Here is a 14727-nt window from a genome sequence, read left to right as displayed (position 1 = left end):
AAAGGACAGCTTAGACCCTTTATCATTTCATTTCCACTCCAACCAGTCAGCAGCAAGCACCCATTTCCTGGCCACCCCACCATTACCCCAAAACTGCCTTTGAAAAACCTCTACCCTACAAGACTTCAATGAGATTAATTTGAGTAGTAACTTTCTCCCACATGGCATGGCTAGCCTCATGTCAATTAAACTCTTTCTTTACTGCAATGCTGTGGTTTTTATTTGTGCAGTGGGTAGGAATAATCTGTCAGGAGGTTACATACATATATATATTTTTAAATTGATATCCTAAATATAGTTAAACAAAGTTTTTTTTGTTTTTTTTGTTTTTTGAAACTGAGTCTTGTTCTGTCACCCAGGCTGGAGTGCAGTGGTGCAATCTGGTTTCACAGCAACCTCTGTCTCCCAGGTTCAAGTGATCCTCCTGCCTCAGCATCCTGAGTAGCTGGGACTACAGGCATACGCTGCCACACCTGGCTAATTTTTGTATTTTTAGAGACAAGATTTCACCATTTCTGTCAGACTGGTCTTGGATTCCTGACCTCAAGTGATCCACCCGCCTTAGCCTCCCAAAGTGCTGGGATTACAGGCATGAGCCATCACTTTCGGCCTAAAAATTTTTAATAGTTTCACTTTTTTTTTTTTTAAGTTAGATATTTTTACTTGAATTTTGCGTACCTTTTTCCAGATTATTACCTATCATCAAATTCATAATTTTTTACGGACTGCAGAGCTTTCTATGGGAAATCCATATTTTACCAGTTTGCTGTCATTAGATATTTTCATTGTTTCTAGTATATTTGCTATATAAGACCCCAATAATCCTACTTTTTAGTACATGTTTTGGTGTTTCTCTAATTATTCCTAGAAATATAGTTTTGAGGTCAAAAAGGAAAAGGTCTATTGTGAATATGATGGTTTCTCCTCAAGGTTTGTCTCCTTTTAAAGTTCACCACTGTTTTAAAGCCGGAGACTCTTATGTCTCCTTATGTTAGTTAAAAACAGCACCTTCACTGGCAATTATTTCCACAAGGGCCTTAAAAACATACCTAAAATATATATCTATTAAATCAATAAATAGTGTCATTTTATCAGTTCCTCACTTCAGGGGAATCGCTCTTCTGACTCAGAGGAATTTAGAGACTAATAAGGAAGCTAGTCCTATAGAAAACTGGAAAGAATTAATTCAAACAAAAGTTGAGTTTCTATTGTGTTTGAGGAACACGACCCCAGTTGACATCAAAACATTGTTTCCTTTGGCACTTGAGATTTATTTCTCCCTTTGACAACAAAGATTTTGCTTTTAGGACACAAATAAGATATTCCAATTTTCTGTTCAAATAACCGTTTACTTGGTATTAGATAAGGTAGGCTCAGTTTCAAAAGCAAATTAATTGCAAACCTCAATTTGAGGCAAGTCAAAGCTACAAATATATTATGGAATTCATTTCAAAAAATGACACAAAATTAAAATGAAATAGGCTCTAAAATTTGAGAACCCTTAGGCACAGTAAATCTTAGTTATAGCAGAAAATGAAACATTCTATGACAAGATCGGGTCTGATAAGATGTAATAAAAACATGAGGCATGATACATAAGGGCAGGAGGATTGACATAAAATGTGAAATGATCACAAAGATAGCATAGTCCTAGTCCCCTAAAGTATTTGGTAGTGACAGGATAATTAAATAGCAAGCAAAGCTGAATAGTAAATGAGGGTGAATGTGCAATACATCATCCCTAAATCTATCTAGGTATTCCTAAAATGCATGTCACATTTTTCCTGGAAATAACTAATGTCTAGACCAAGGTTAAATTTTTCAAAAATGAGAGCATGAACATCATGGAATTTCAACAATGGTATTATGTACATATGATGAGAAGGAGATGAGGAGAAGGTATGGTGATTTGGCAGCAGTAAAATACAGTTAAGAAACCAGCAGAAATGTATTCTTGTAAAACAGAGTGTGACTTACTTTTATGCCTAACCTTGAAATTATGATGGCAAAGCCCACTGGTGCTGAAATGGCCAAAAGCTTACTGACATTGCACCATAGAGCAGCGTGACATTTATCCCATAGGCACCTCTGATTAATTCACATAACCCTTTAACAAGTCAAGGGCCACCTTTTAAAACTGTTTTGGTAGTACAAAGTTCTTAGAATGAGGAATAATAGCTTTGCACTTCCTCATAGTGGGGTTTCAAGTCTGTCTTTGTATGTATGATCTGGAAGAATTTCTAAACTCTTCTGAGCCTCAGTTTCTTCATCTGTGAAACAGAGATGAATCTTACAAATGTTAACCAAGCTAAAATATGGAAAGTTATAAGCACAATGTCTATTATTCAGAAACTTTCAAAGAACTTCACTTCCTTTTCTGCCACTCCTTAACCTCTCCTGGCTGCAGAAATGTGAATTGATCTTAATTAGTCAGATACTGTCTTTATTTGTGGTTAACATCAGCAGCTATGAGAAAGGATACAGAAAGGGGAGAAGATGACTAAAGATAAAAGGATAAAGCATAAATGTAGCTTAATGTTTCCTCTTAGACATTTTATAGCACCTGGCTTTCATCTTATTCCTCATCTTTTCTCTCTCTCTCTTTTTTTTTTTTTTTTGCCAGAAGGAAGACACTATGATATTGACGTTCAGAATTCAGTAGGACAGTAGTCTTGAAAACCAGGCTATTGTCCTTCTAAGACACTGGCTAAATTATTCTTTCTTTTCTTTTAACTGATGCAGTTGGACTCATCGTTAAATCCCCTCATTGTATTGAGGAGATCAAGATTTCCAAGTTGCACAGACACAGGAGGCATCATCTACATTGTGTGCAATGGTTTTCTCCAGGGGTTGCTGTTCACGTAATATACAATTTAAATAATATTCAGGGAGATATTGCTGTTACCCATTAAAGATGGGTGAGATAAAGTAGAAGGAGCATAAGATAGGAGGGCAGTAAAAAGAAAACAAATAATTTTATCTACCCACTGGGGTGGTACAAAGAAGACAAGATCAGAGAAGAGAAGCTCATGAGGGAAACAAACATGGCTGTCCTGCTTGGAGAAGCACATTTGACAGTTTACGAAATCATGGAGGAGAGTGACTCTTGCCTTGCCACCCATTTATTCATCTGGAAGGAGACTTCCGTGTAGGTTGCACTCACACTCAGAGGGAGGGCAGTCACATGAAAGCAGAGGTCAGGCAGAGATTTAGTTTCCTTGGTTGCCCTTGGGTCTGATGAGGCAAAGGCATATCCAAAGCAGCTAAACACTTGGTTGGCATAGTGGGCAGAGAGGCTTCCCTTAGGGGTTCTGCTCCAAGGGCTATGAGCTAAATTCCCAGTCAGACAATCAGAGAGTGTATAGCATCAGCAAGAGCTCAAATAAAGCTGAGAAAGTCAAAAAGTATTACATGGCCTTGACTACACCCAGACAAAAGATGCTGACCATGGCTGGGCATAGTGACTCAAACCTGTAATCCCAGCACTTTGGGAGGCCAAAGCAGGAGGATTGCTTGAGCACAGGAGTTCAAGGCCAGCCTGGGATGCATAGTGAGACCTTGTCTAAAAAAAGAAAAAAAAAACCAAAAACAATGCTGTCCACAGTCCTAAATGCCAGCAGGGCTAACTGCCCCAAGGTGGTCAAAGGACATTGCTTTGGACGTCAGGGTAAGGGAGGAATCACAAGAAGAAGTATAAACACCTACTCCCCTTCTACCCAGATACCATCTTTAGCAGATAAGCAGAGATATTTGAGGTAGAGCAATCTCTGAGAGAGAGTAGGAAATTATATTTAAAAAATCTAAACCATTTTTAAAAGTCCTTGACTAGTTATTGGGTTAAGTTTTATTTTTTTAACTACCTATCCCCAAGTTCTGTGAATAACCTGAAAATGAGGTTGTAGAAGGCAAATAGTTACAGGCAATAGTTAAAAGTGACATTTTTCCCTCCTGTACCTAAGATGAGTGAGAATTATAGGAGAGACACTACTACCTACAAGGCATGCACAATTTACATTTGTATGACTACTAGAGTTTACAAAACATATCCAAATGTATTTTTCTTTTAGAAGGAAATTATCAAGGTAGAAAATATAGATGTTGTCAAGAGATCTTCATAAAGCAAGAGAAAGAGGAAGGTTTTTCTTGCATGAGGTTAGTTTAACATCCTTGAAATAGCAGAATAATGACTGAGATCTTGCTCTACTACATGTGGAAACGTGCCATGAAGCTACAGCAATTATATCAGTATAGTTCTGAAGTGAAAATGATGGATCAGTGAAGCAGTAGAGCCCCAAAATGCACATACATGAATAGATGGATATAAACAGTTAGGTATCCATATAGTCATCACATCTATCTATCTATCTATTCATCTATTTATATTCATATATGAATATCCTTATGTGAAAAAGTTACATTTCAAAATCAACAGGTAGTGGATGGACCATTCATTGGAGTGGATAGCTACAATAGGTTACTAATTTGTGGTGAAAAATAGTATTTGATTCTTACCTGGCATATCTTCCCTAACATAATGTATTCATTTGACACACATTTATTCCAAATAAATACATGACCAGAAAGTAGAAAAAACATCTTAAAATACTAGATGAAAATAAATGTTAATTTGGAGAATGTGTACCTCTCCAGAAATAAAATAAAAATCAGAAGTAATAAAGAAATTAAATATTGGAATTGTTTAATGAAAAAAAGTTAAATTTGTCTATGGCAAGTAACACAATAAACAGCTTAAAATTAAAGACAGACAGGAGAATTATTTATAAGTATAAAGGCTAATAATAATAATAATAATAATAAAAAGGTCATATAAAATGTTGACTGGACTATATATTAGTACAACTTGTACTAATATGGGGCAATTTGGTATTAACTACTAACATTTTGATAGAGGATGGATAAGCCACACATACCCATTTATACCAAGACATTTTGAGAAAGAAGGAGGGATATTGGGGAGGGGGTATTTGTGAGAAATTAAGGATTTACATTCAGGAGAGGCTAATATTTTCTGAATGTGCTCAGTATGTATTGATTTAAACATTTCTTACTAATCGTTAGGTGCCTTTCTAGGATTTCAGCACATAGAAGAAATGTCCCTACCTATGCATACAGACATGCAGAAGAACAGAAAGCGAAGTCTTGTTTATCAGGAAAAACAGCATTCATGTATTACTTACAAAAATTGAGGCCAATCTCCAAGCTCTACTGTGGAAAGAGTTCATCAGTTTCCTAGACTGAAGAAAGCTAATTGTAAGAAATACGTGTGTAGTATAAAAAAGTTTCATTATAAATAAGAGTAAAAATGTGCATTGTATATGTACATTTTTATGAATGTCTGTGTGTATGTGTGTGTAAATGTCTTTTTGTATGTGTATAAAATCTAGAACAATCTGCACCAATCTTGAAAAGTGGTTATGTTTGAGAAATGAAAATGGAGAGGCGAAATTTCTGCTCTAACCCTGACTTTGTTTCTTTCATTGTTTTTGTTCTTTTAAAAATAATTTACAGTGTGAAAGGGTTTGACATTTATTAAAAAAAATTAAATAACTAAACCACCTGTGTACAACAAAGCAGAATGTAATTCTATATGTTAATTAGAGTTATAATTTTAATTAGACAAAATTTGCATATATACTCAAAGATGTAGTCTTGATTGGAGGTAGGGGTAGGGGTAGTTTTTGGAAAAATTTACCAAGGTATAAATAGAAACTATACATAATGTAATTTACTTCATTTTTGTGCATTTTCTAAACTCAACAATTAATACGAGCTACTTTTTTATCCAGAAAAAGTCATTAAAATGACAAAAATCTAGGACACCTGTGCATTTTGAAATATCTCATTTTGTATCAAATATTTTGGCAGTTCTGGATTGATAACCAAGACGACACTTCAGCAAACAGGTAAGAAGGTGTCTGTCTTAGGTTGATTCCCTAGAAGCAGACTGAGATTGGGATTTATTACAGAAACTGTTTATTCCAGAAGCGCCCCAAAGGGAACCAGTAAGACACAGGGAAGCAGAAAAGAGAAAAGTGGAAGAAACTCAACAAGGGTGTGGTTTCAGGCGATGTCTTCCCAGAGTTTTCCTGTCTATTCCTGCAGGGGACCTCGAGAGCATAAATTAATCTCAGAGTTGTTCACCTCCATGCAAGGAAGTTGGACTTGCAAGTATTCTTTGACTAAGAGCCTCTGCTGGAGAAAGGGGCCAACCTGGGCAGGAAGGAAACTCCTAAGAATGCTACAGTAGGTGGTAAAGGGATTCCAGCAGTTGAGGCAGGCTTCCTAAGAGAAATGCAGGTGCAACAGAGAAACAAAAGCAAACACGAGCCAGGAGAAGGATGCAGCCAAGGAGAAAAGGGGATTGGAGGAGATTTCGTAGAGCATCAGCAAGATCCACTGCAGAAGAAGTTTTATTTTATTTCGAAATATACCTTCATTTGTTAAAATACTGCATTGAACAAATATCTTTTCTACTTCTAACACCATAGAAAAAAAATCAAAAATTACAAGTGAACAAAATTTCAGACGCAGTAATTGTAATACAGGGAAGTTTTTAGGAATTCCCAGAAAAGCATAACAATTTAACAGCTTAAATTTAGTGAGATCAAAGTTCAAAGTTCTCAATATTTTACAGACTTAGATGTTTCTATTATAAATCAAAACAGTGATTCAGCTCCTGCATCTATTTTTCTTCAGGATTCATTTTCTTTTTCAGTGTTCAGTGTTCTTTTATACACTCTGGGAAACTCAGTAGAGAAAAAGGATACTTTTGTTTTAGAAAGATAATTTAAGTTAATTACTCCTATATTATCCTAAAGCATCCCTGGACACAAGGAAAATAAGTGCTTTCAGGATGACTTAACACACAATTTAAACTATAGTGCAAAGGAAACAAGAAAAACAAGATGTATTCAAAGATAAAGATTAAGTACTTACTCAGAGACCCTACTGGTTGGGTCCATTTTCCCCTACAGCATTCTTGTCTTCTTACATAATTTTTTTTTTAAACTTGCGCATGTTACTTAAGCTCTCCTAATTTCAGTTCCCCCTTTGGTTTCCTGGTCAAGTTTTAACACATAGTAGGCACTCAGGAAATACTTGTTCAAAGGGCGGGCGTGGTGGCTCATGCTTGTAATCCCAGCACTTTGGGAGGCTGAGGTGGGTGAATCACTTGAAGTCAGGAGTTCAAGATCAGCCTGGAAAAACCCTGTCTCTACCAAAAATACAAAAATCAGCCAGGCATGGTGCCTGTAATGACAGCTACTTGGGAGTCTGAAACAGGAGAATGGCTTGAACCTGGGAGGTGGAGGTTGCAGTGAACCGAAATTGCGCCACTGCACTCCAGCCTGGGTGACAGAGCATTCAATATATGGATCAATATACAATATGGAGTATTAAAGATGAGCGTATTCTGGATACTACAGATGTATGGAACCACAGAGCAGAAATCCAAATAAGAATGTCAGTCTTATTCTCTGTACTTTAGCTCATGTGGTTCTACACATCTAGAGTATCCAGAATATACTCATCTTTTTCTCTAGCCATCTTATTATTTTTCTATTGCTACATAGTGAATTACCACACATGTAGTGGCTTACAACAACACACATTTACGATCTCACAGTTTTCATGGGTCAGAAGTCCAGACATGGCTTAGCTCAGTCCTTTGAAAGGTCTCACAAGGCTATAATCAAGGTGTCAGCTGGGTGGTGTTTCTTTTTGGAGCTCAGGGTCCTGTTCCAAGCTCACATAAGAGATGGCAGAATTCAGTTACTTGCAGCCGCAGAGCTGAGGCTCTGCTTTCTTGCGGGTTGTTAGCTGGGAGCCACTCTTAGCTCCTGCAGGTTCCCATAGTCCCCTATCATGTGGCCCCTTTGTAGCCCACCTCACAGCATGACAGCTCACTTCTTCAGGGCCAGCAAGGCAGGGTCTCTCATATCATCCTTGTCTGCCCACAGTCATAGATCTATATCTATGTTGATATTTATATCTGTATCTATATTTGCATCTGTATCATCTCTATATATCTATATCTACTACATGTATATATAACTTATACCTCAAGGGAGTGATATTCCATCATTTTTGCCATATTCCATGGGTTAGAAGCAAGTCTCAGGTTCTGTTCATGCTCAAGGAATAGGGATCACCAACAAGTATGACTCAACTGGGACTCCCCTTATGGTATATTTGTCACACTGTACAAGTCCTATTGGCTTCAAAGTCAAGCTCAACTCACAATCTTCTCCTTTGATCTCCTAGCACCAGACACCAGACAGGACAGAACTAAGAATTTATCTAGGGTGTTTTTTTTTTTCTTTTTTCTTTTTTTTTTAATTATTTGTCATGTCCTGTAACACACACACATAGGTGCAGGACTAAATGCTTAATGCTTATGGCTTCAGATCCCCTGAGGCTGGGATCTTGCAGCTATCTGCAATCTTTATCTGTCTTTTGGCACACTATCCAAATCCTCAGCAATTTATGCTGTTTTCTGCTCAGACACTTAGAATCCTCACTTCTTCCCCATTTATGGGTCTTCACTCTATTTCAAACTTCAGATATATCTCGTGTCTGAAAAAAACCTTTTGGCTGTGCTTCATGCTTCTCGTCTTTGCTAACTCCTCAAACCCCTACACACGCTACTCTCTGAAACTGTCACCACAGTGATTATGCGATCCCCACGACATAGGCCAGATGTCTTCCTTACTTGAAGCACTTACCAGCACTTATATATCTCATCTTTCAACGAGTACATATGTAAAGACTAAGAATAATTTGTGTATTATTTTTTGTTTAGGTAACAAATTAAAAAATTAACATATCCCAAAATGGAAATAAAACAGATAAAATGCCAAGTGCATATTAAATAAGGCAAGCTATTTATGATGAGGTAAGGAGAGTACATAAAACTTTATTTTTAAGATGTAAAAGCAATACTAGTTTGAAACTACTTTGTTTCATTTTTAGTTTTTCTCAAAATTAATATATGTAATAAGATTCATAATTTTGTAGATAAGAGTGTGGAGCACAAAATTATGCAATACATGGGTGTTACCTACCCTCAACTGTGATGGTTTCCAAGGCTGCCTGTGGAGTCTGATACAACTGTGAAAGAAAAATAAATCTTGGGGCCCCCAAATCCCTCAGCTAAAGGGAAAAGTTAAGCTGGGAACTGCTTAGGGAAAACCAGCCTCCCGTTTTGTTCAGAGTCACCCCTCTGCTCACTCTGATTGCCTCCTTTGGAAAGGCTAATCAGAAACTCAAAAGAATGCAACCATTTGTCTCTTATCTACCTACGACCTGGAAGCCCCCTTCTCGTTTGAAGTTGTCCCGCCTTTCCAGATGGAAGCAATGTTCATCTTACACATGTCAGTTGATGTCTCATGTCTCTCTAAAATGTATAAAGTCAAGCTGTGCTCTGACAACCTTGAGCACATGTCATCAGGACCTCCTGAGGCTGTGTTACAGGCACACATCCTCAACCTTAGCAAAATAAACTTTCTAAAATAATTGAGACCTGTCTCAGATATTCAGGGTTTACACAACTAGAATCAGTCCTTGACACTAGAGAAGCTCATCTCAAATATTGATGTTCTGAAGTACTATAATTAGAATAATTGAAAATTAAATTATATCCAAGGGCAAAATAAATTCATCACAACAGGACCAGTGATGGCCAAGACCTATACAATTTGACACAGTTAATGGAAGCCTATTATTTTCTTCCATCTGCTTCAGGGGCATTAAGATTTAGTTGTAGATTTTTAAATATGCAAAAAAAATCTACATGTTGTTAACTTCACAAACTGGAAAAATATGGAGTTATTTATTCATTTGTTAACCTCACAGCAAGAGGCTATCTTGGTGCATTGATGAATGTTGGGAAGTCAAACAGGGAAGTTTCATATTCTGGTGATTCTCATTCTTTCTTGGGGACTGGAGTTTATTCAAAGCTAAGAAAGATGAAGAGGTAAATTGTTAACAAATTAGTATGCCTTGCCTAAAGAACTAAACAGGAATGAAATAATTTATTCTCAACCTTTCCATGGTTTAAGCAATATTTCTTTGTTAGCATCCATTGTTAAGTATTAAAAACTACTAATTTTTTTCACAGTGTTTTAGCATATGGTAAAGAGCATTTCTTTTTTCTTCTTTTCTTCTTTATTTCTTTTTTTGTTTTTTGACAGAGTCTTGCTCTGTCACCCAGGCTGGAGTCCAATGGCACAATTTCGGTTCACCGCAACCTCTGCCTCCCGGATTCAAGCGATTCTCATGCCTCAGCTTCCCTAGTAGCTGGAACTACAGCATAAGACACCATACCCAGCTAATTGTTGTATTTTTAGTAGAGACAGGGTTTCACCATGTTGGCCAGGCTGGTCTCGAACTCCTGACCTCAGGTGATCCACCCGCCTTGGCCTCCCAAAGTGCTGGGATTACAGGTGTGAGCCACCGTGCCTGGCCAATAGCAGCTTTTTTTTTCAATGGTCAAAGAGAAATCATTTTGTAAACATGCTACAAAACTACAGCTAACTCTTTCTGTACAGTTGAAAACATTGTTTATCAGGAAATATACGTATGCAGCTCAAAACTGTGGCAACTAATTGTATATTATATTATTTGTTTGTGTATTTAATCTATTTTGCTTTGTTCAACACACCATGAACAGAATTGATACTATACTGCTGCGTCTTAGAAGGTACATTCTTGGACCAATGTTGTCCTTAATTAAATTTAACAATGTTTTAAATGAAGTGGCCTAAACAGACACTTCCTTTGACTGCACCATTTACACAGTGACCAATTCAATGTATTTTCTAAGTCCCAATATCCAAGCCTCAAAAATAATGAGCAATCATTCTATTCAACAGAACTGATTCCATAAATAAAATAGTGAAACGTCAAACAAACGAGAGTTGTGGCATCCTTGCACCTTACCTTTTACCTACAGATATCATCATGCTTGCCCCAGCCAAGCAGATTTTAGAGGAAACTGCTCTGCTCATCTTCCTCGTGTCGGGGAGCTGGTCAGGGGTCAGGGGGTGGGGAGCATGTTTTGTACCTTGTAATGCAGCCATTTCCTGGTCTAGGCTACAGAGCTGTGGTGAACATATAATAAAAGATGAGCTATCTACAGAGTAGCAGTGTCTAAAAATATGAAGTTGGCAGATCTGATCTTCTTAAGAATTTGAACTCAAAAACATAAAGAAATTAGAACAATTAATAGTAAGAAAAGAGCACAAGGGAAGAAGAGGGAACAGAAAATACCCCTGGCCAGAAGAGGAAATTAAAAGAGAATGAAAAAATATGGGGCAGCCTGATAAGTAGGTAGTGTCAAGGAGATATGGGTACTCCCTTGACAAAATCCATGTGTGTCTTGAGGGATAAAAGCTGGTTCTTAGAATTGTTGCAGCTTCTGAAGTTTCCCGTAGATGGGAATATTGTTTTACTTTCCCGAAAATTTCTTGAATATCTGTTTCTAACTATATGACAACAAAAGCAACAAACGTGTACTTTGATACTAATATCCTGGTATGATATTCAAATTATGAAATAATCAGTACGAGATAGGCAGTGATCAACCTGAATAGATGCTGAATATAAATATCCACTACTTGCACACCCAGTGGCCTAGCTAAAACATTCACTGTACTAGCACCATGCAATGTATGTGACACTAATTCAGAGGTGGTAACATTATGCAAAGTCAGTGTGCACTGACCTTTGACTTTGCTTATCAGGGCAAAAACAGATGCTCATAAAGTTTGAAAGTAGCAACAGGATTCTAACCTGGATCTCTCTGACTTTATTATTAATTTATTAATTAATTTATTTATTTATTCATTTTAGAGACAGGGTCTTGCTCTGTCACCCAGGCTAGAGTGCAGTGGTGCCATCATTACTCATTGCAGCCTTGACCTTCTTGGCTCAAGGAACACTCCCAGCCCAGCCTCTTGAGTAGCTGGGACTACAGTATATGCTACTGTGCTCAGCTACTTTTAAAAATTCTTGTAGAGATGGGGTCTCACTTTGTTGAGCCCAGGCTGGTCTTAAACTCCTTGTCTCAAACTATTCCTTTTTGGCCTCCTTTGGGAGTCTAAAACTCCTACTGGGAATGCAGGTGTGAGCCACCATATCTGGCCCTCTTTGACTTTAAAGCCATAATAATTCTAACTGAAGATTAGATTATACACACAGAAGTGGCTGACATTTAGTTAATGCTTAATATATATAAGACACTTGATTTGATCTTCACCAGAACTCTGTTTGCCTGGTGTTATTATTGTGCCTATTATCGAGAAAAATAAATGAAAGTTTGAAGAATTTGTTCAAGATCACACAACTGGTATAATTTGCAGTCAAGTTGTAACAACAATCTAACTCTTGAGCCAGCCACTGTATTTACTGTACTGCCCCTCAGTCTAAGATCATACTTGCTAGGTGGCCTTCAAAAATCTGACAGAAAGTAAGCAGTGGTGAGAATTCAGACATGAAGGGCTCCCAGGAAAGGCTTTGTTTGTATCATTTGAAAGCTCTTCTCAGATCAAATCAATATTAACAGCCAAGTGAATAGTGAACCCAGCATGCCATTGTTACTTGTTGTAGGCTGGGGCTTCAGGTTTGTAGGACATAATATTAAGACATAATGTCACACGATGATGGCTGCCCCAAGCAGTCTCAGAGACTGAGAGTCACTAGTGACTTTAAATCACCTAGAACATTTGAATCATGATTCTAGAGAGAGCAATAGGAAGTGCAGAGCACAGAGTAAAGAGATTGTTAGAGGAGATAGCCAACAATAAACAAAATACTGGACTTCTTTGGCTTTCCCATAATAAAAAACTGCGTTTTTCCAGCAAGTTGTGTCTATGCTTTTATGAGTTAATGCAGAGAGTCTCTAAGAGTCAAGACAAAGATTGTTAGAAGATAAATATCTGTGATAAACCAGGCAATGTCTTCAGTATTGATGTAGTATATAGGGATTTACTCAGATAAATTAGATGTGGAACAATGCTCCTGTGTGTAATATTATTTTTGAAACTTTTAAGGAAAAGACCAGAATCGCATGTTTCTTTCATTCTAACATTCCGTGATCACTAAGCATAGTTACTTGACAAGTATCAGATGAGCTCCTATCATCTGTGCAGGAATGTGCTGAGTTCCCAGGACAATACAGAAGTAGTAATCTACACCATGCCTGCACCAAGAAGCCCAAGTTTGATCCACTGTTACTACTCAGAGCTACTTTATGAAAACTCATGAACAGATTCATTCATTAATTTATTCTTTCAACAGTTTGTGAGTCTCTCCTTTGTTCCATAACCATGCTACATACTAAAACGTAAAGAAAAAATAACTGATTAGTATAATATATAAAAGTGCCAATGAAAGATTCAAAATGTCTACAATGAGATCCCTGCTTTGCTAGGCTGACAAAGATGAGAATTTAGCCAAATTAAGGCTATTTTACCAGGGGCCTTTTGGAAATAAGGATAGTCTCCCTCTTGTGGCAAGTATAATGGTCCACCCTGGGCAATGCAATGGCTAGACTACAGACACTATATGCCCATTACCTTTAGAATCATGACTCTCCTATGGGGTTAGTATACCTAGACTGATTAGGTTTGATGAGGGTAGTACGAACAATGCCATCATTTATCAGAGTTAGTGGCTGAACTATCAGTGAAGCTTGAGGTGTGTTAAAAGCGGTGAGAAAGGATTAGTTTGTCAATGACTGCATTAATTTGATTTAAAGTATTCATTTGGTCAGGTTAAGTTTGTTTACTGACTACAAGTTAGGTTTGTTTATAGACTAATGTTCTCATCTTCATGCTGGCATAGAAATAGTCTCATAATCTTGTTGGTTATTGCTAATTTGACTCAATTTCTTATGCTATTTTAATCAAGCAGATATCCCTACTGTCTCATTGAATATTCAGCAATGACAGATGAAATTTTGCATGCACTTTTCCCTTCAACTGGAAAGGCATTCTATTTCTCATTCCTTCATCATAATTCTTCCCTGTTCTTGAAGCTTAATTCTATTCTTTTCTAGCAGAACTGTAGGCGTTATCAATCACATGTTCTTTGAAATTTTATTGCATTTTTTTGTTTGTATAAAGCATTTTAGACTATCCATATAGAAATATGCATGCTGTATTACAACTTTTTTTCCATATACACATGCCATAATATAACCTTTTCCCTGTGTTTATTTCTTTATTTCATAGCTAACTCACTTGCAAGTTACCAGAGAGCATGGAGTAAATCCTTTATTTCTCATGTCCTCATTGTGCCTAAGACTGTGTTTCTGTACACACATAAAAAATAGGAAATCAATGGTTCCCAATGCTGATGTGTGAACTCTTCAGGATCTGGAGGAACATTATAAATTGCTCTATTAGCTTTCTCTTCTTTAGGTTGAAAATAAAAATTGTGATGCCACTTCTACCTAGTTCATTCTTCCCAAGACTAACCTAAGTCATGGTTTCCTTACTAATTAGGCAATAATGAGGATCTTAAAAATATTGTAAGAGAAAAATATCTTAGCAATGGAATCTGCTATCAGAATAGCAATAATGATAGTGCCTGAGGAAGAAAGGGAAGAAAATTTAAAGTAGGTAATTTTTGTAAATCCATATCTGTTTTTACTTTGGCCTAGAGGCAAATATTCTCTACTAATTTAACTTTTGAAAAAACTCATTA

General features: G+C 37.0%; 1 long non-coding RNA gene across 2 annotated transcripts in view; it reads left to right on the top strand.

Annotated features, from left to right (window-relative positions):
- Positions 1 to 14727, top strand: part of LOC105477637 (uncharacterized) — a 165825-nt gene that overhangs the window by 54593 nt on the left and 96505 nt on the right. The window contains exons 3-4 of one of the 2 annotated variants that reach the window (XR_011620215.1): positions 8822 to 8914; positions 14253 to 14466. The exons of the other annotated variant lie outside the window; for it this stretch is intronic. This is a non-coding gene — a long non-coding RNA (uncharacterized lncRNA). Of the gene's footprint in view, positions 1 to 8821; positions 8915 to 14252; positions 14467 to 14727 lie in introns of those variants that run through there. 2 annotated transcript variants of the gene reach the window in all.

This window comes from Macaca nemestrina, chromosome 2 (assembly GCF_043159975.1).
Source record: "Macaca nemestrina isolate mMacNem1 chromosome 2, mMacNem.hap1, whole genome shotgun sequence".
Taxonomy (NCBI): domain Eukaryota; kingdom Metazoa; phylum Chordata; class Mammalia; order Primates; family Cercopithecidae; genus Macaca; species Macaca nemestrina.
Note: the sequence above shows the minus strand (reverse complement) of the source record. Positions and strands in the feature narration are given on the sequence as shown.